General features: G+C 38.9%; 1 pseudogene; it reads right to left on the minus strand.

Annotated features, from left to right (window-relative positions):
• Window positions 1–872: 872 nt before the first annotated feature.
• Window positions 873–1,777, minus strand: LOC149676370 (uncharacterized; annotated as a pseudogene).
• Between the last annotated feature and the right edge of the window lie 2,498 nt (window positions 1,778–4,275).

Below are 4,275 nucleotides of genomic sequence, written 5' to 3' on the forward strand. Positions count from 1 at the left end.
GAATCTGGTATCAAAAGTATCGAAAAACCCAAAGATATTGGACATTTGAATGCCATAAAGTACGGAAAAAGGTGGGAAATTGTTGCAAGAAATAAGTATAGAGAAAAAATGCTCAGCTTGGGTCATGACGTTACGGTCCATCCTTCAGGATATATTGTTGATACTAGTAAACCATGGTTGGGAACGTCTCCAGATGGTCTAGTTCAAGACCCAAGGGAAGCGGAACCTCATGGACTTTTGAATATAAAATGCCCCTGGTCCACAAGAAATATAAGTCCGACGGAAGTTTGAATGGAGATTTTAGAGTAAAAATGATTAACGGAAAACCATTTTTAAATGAAAACGATTACCACTTTTATCAGGTTACTGGGCAGATGGCACTATCAGGTGTAACATGGTGTGATTATGTAACTTATTTTCCATCCGGCTTGATAATAGTGAGAGTGAGATTCAATAAGAAGAAGTGGGAAAAGATGGAATCGCTTTTGAAATCTTTTTTCTTTACTCATATGCTACCAAACTTAGCTAAGGATACATTGCCTCAAAGTTCCTAATAACTCTTAAAGGGAGAGTACTTTTTAGTAGTGTGTTAAATTTCTTCTTTACCATATTTAATATCCCTTTAAATTTGATCTCATTTCCTCAATGGACCAAGATGTTTTTGACTTTTAAAAAATTAAAAAATACTTGTTAAAATGAGTTATTATTTAATAATTACGATTTGTTACATTTATTATTTATGAATCGCTGAGGGAAGAATCCAAATTAATTATAGACATCTCTTGATCATCGCTGTCGTAGGAATTAAAATCACTTTGTTGGCATAGTTCATCTTCATCAGACATATTTTCATCAGGCGGTAGTATTTCTTCTTAATAATCATCTTTAAAATCAGCTGCATTAGCTGGTTCTAAGATTTCATCATAAAATTCATCCGTGTCCATGGTACTATTGTTTAAATTTTCTTTATTCCTAACGAGAGGGCTTTGAAAGTTCGATAAAAGTGCAACAATTGTCCATAGTTGATTAATTACGGGTGCAAGAGTCAAGGGAACTGGACGGTCAAGAACATGGAATCCTCTTATTCTTGCAATTCGTCGCTCCACGTGTATGCGCAGAGCCGCAATCTTTTGGGATTTATCCAACTCTTCATTATTAAATTGGCCCTTTCCACTCAGAAACGGAGGAATATTTAGTTTAACACCTTTTTTCTCTAACAAATCTTCAATCAAGAATCCTTTATCAGCCATAACGCTATCATTGGGGGAGAATTTCAAATTACAAAAACCACTTCGCAGAGTTAATTCCCCGTGAATAGATGAGAAACAAATGTGACGTAGCCGTTTGGACTTATTCCAATAAGTCCTTTAAAAGTGTTTGTGGATTTATAGTTTGAATATGAGGCAGATTGCAATACTAAAGACTTGGAAGTCTCACATTTAAGTTCTGTAGCATCAAGTATAACACGAGTACTGGGATAACTAATTTTAAAATCATCCGGCATAGCTGCGTCAACTTGTTCTCGCGTTGGTCAGATGTTAAATTGTCCTAAACGAAAATACATAAATTTATCCATAACAGTAAAATCAAAATGTGTCTGTTATCCAGTATAATGTTAAAGAAAATAAATGCTATTAATAATAAAATTGTGTGTGATTTTCAGTTTTAGATTATAAGTCATTGATATTTAAACAAACACCAAAAACTTCAAAGACAAATATACATAAGCCTATTTTCCTATCCATGAATAACTTAATTTCAACCTCCCCCAGAACGAATGACCGCGCTCATTTAATCCAATATAGCGCAGTGCACCACTTTTCACGAAGGGGTTTTTAACTTTCTAAAATGGAAAAACATTGACCAAAGAACCTTTATACCAGTAATGGAAAGTTTAGCTTCCTCTATTGCAAATTATTTGTCACTAGTCTTTAAAGCCAGGCAAGTTGACCCAAGTATTCCCGGCTGGCTATTTGCACTTGGGTCACACTACCAGCGTGCGAGAAAAAAACCCCTCCACTTACCATTCCTGGTATGTTCTTTGATTTGGCTGGCATCATTCGAATTTGATACAAGAAGAGAGGAATGTGGAGGACGAAGGGGGTAAAAACGAAAGGCTCTTGTTGTCAGCGCTCCTTTTTTTGTTTGCCCTTGGCAACGTCACGGGTGACTTTTTCAAAAGCATGTACATGTACATGTATGGGTATACGATGGGAAAATCGTTGGCACCTCCTGAGACGAAAGTGGCGATGTAATTTAAATTTAAGGCAGGGAGAAGAAAAAGCTTGTAACAATGTCCATGGATATTTCTCCGCGTGCTGGCGTGCCTGCTTTTCACTCCATTGGTTTTAATTGAGTAAACGTGAAGATTTGAAGGTAGGAAACAACGGAGCACCAGAGAGGAGAGAAAGAGGGAGTTGGAAACGCGCTTTATAAAATCCACCGAAAAACGGGATAATAGGGGGGTAGTAAAAACAATTTTCGGTACGTTTCGTCGTTTAGTTTTAGTCCTTTGCGCAGTGGAAGTTATACCTGGTGTAGTGGCAAATAAAAATTTTAAATCGGATACTAGGCTTCTCAAGTGCTCGCACTCTATATCTGTGACAGGGCAGAAGTTAGCGCTTCTTCTAACTTATTTTCATCAATTTCAATTGGGGCGCTAAGCGAAACTGGATTGGGCTGATCTATTTGGAAATCTCGCAAGAATGGATATATTTCCCCTGGGGAACTACGCCAACTAAAGTTCACATCACCACAGTCAATTATAATACCGTTGTTATTCAAAACATCCATACCCAGGATGCACAGAAATATTAAATTTTTCACAAAATACACAGTATTAGACGTAGTTTTTCCAGGGAAAATAAACGTATTTACCGCTACCAGTCGTTGATACTCTAGTTTTGTTAGCTAGCTTGATACCCAATTTTATCCTATTACTTTTGTTAATTACATTGGCCAACACGAAATTTTTCGTCTACGAGGGTAAAGGTTGACCCTGGATCCACGAGGGCTATACATTCCTATTCATTAATCTTAATTTTAATTTTGGCTAAACAGGAAGCTTTTAGAGATACTTGATTTTCAATAAAATTTAAGAAAATATTGGAGTTTAAATTTCGAATTTGTTTATTTAAAATTATGGATCCAGCGTTACAGGTCAAGGGGTTTATCGGCGTGCTGGGGAAGGTTTGCATGTTTGTTCTCCCCCGCCTGACCGTTTTCCGAGTGGGGCTGACGTTGTATTGAGCTATTATAGTGCCTCTCGTGGCCGAAATTGGTGTTTCGACAATTAGTACCAGAAGTCCATTAAATTAGCCTAGGCTAATTTAATGGACTTCTGTTAGTACTGATATGACCGGCAACACCGCAACGGTGGCAGGGTAGCTCCGGCGCCGCTGTTATATCGACGCGAATCGGGCTCCCGATAGTGAGAGAAATTTTGTTGGGAATAATTAGGCCTAAAATATTTGATCTAGAATTGTGGAAGGTTTGCGGGGCCTATTATAACGAGAGCTTTAATCTTGGTAGTGGGGACCACCACACTTAAAACAAACTACGCCACTTGCTCGCTGACCATTGTAAGCAGTGCTAGTGGGAGTAGATTTTTCGACCGCAGGTTTGTCCTTGAGGGCTGCTTTGGCTTGTTCAATGAAGACGGCATCGGCTAATAAGGCTCTAATTGACGTAAATTTTGCCGTGGCTAACGCGACTCTAAGTTCATCGCATAGATTTTTACGAATTATTCTAATTAGTGCCTGTACTGGGAGAGGTTCTGTTAATTTTCTAATAATAGTTTGCATGGCCTCAACATAATTAGTAGCGGATTCACCGAGCTTTTGAAAACGGTAATCTAAGCGTTCTAATAGAACATCATCATTCGCGTAAGCATTAAATTCATTCATGAGTGCGTCGGAAAATTGCTGAAAATCCTCGAAACGGCCTTGGTCCTCGAACCATTCTAATGCTGCACCTGTGCACATTGTTGGTATCCAATGCTTGATAAACAAGTCTTCGGGGCATCCCCGGGAGATGAAAATTTGGCGCGCTTTTACAAGGAACTCTTTCGTGTTTTCGCTAAAACTACCCGAAAACGTGGGGGGTGAAATAGGGGGAGTCCACGAGCTAGGGAGAGGCTGAGGTTGGTCCTCGTGGCGCCCATTGTTAGCTATATTTTCAGGGTTTTGGCGCCCTTCTAACGCTCGGTTTTGAGCGACTACTTGCGCGGACAGCTGCCTTATTTGTTCTTGTAATGCTGCAATAGCCGCTACGTTA

This window comes from Phalangium opilio, unplaced genomic scaffold (genome assembly GCF_054372755.1).
Source record: "Phalangium opilio isolate 3A_F unplaced genomic scaffold, DU_Popi_V2 ptg000046l_1, whole genome shotgun sequence".
NCBI classification, from domain to species: Eukaryota; Metazoa; Arthropoda; class Arachnida; order Opiliones; family Phalangiidae; genus Phalangium; species Phalangium opilio.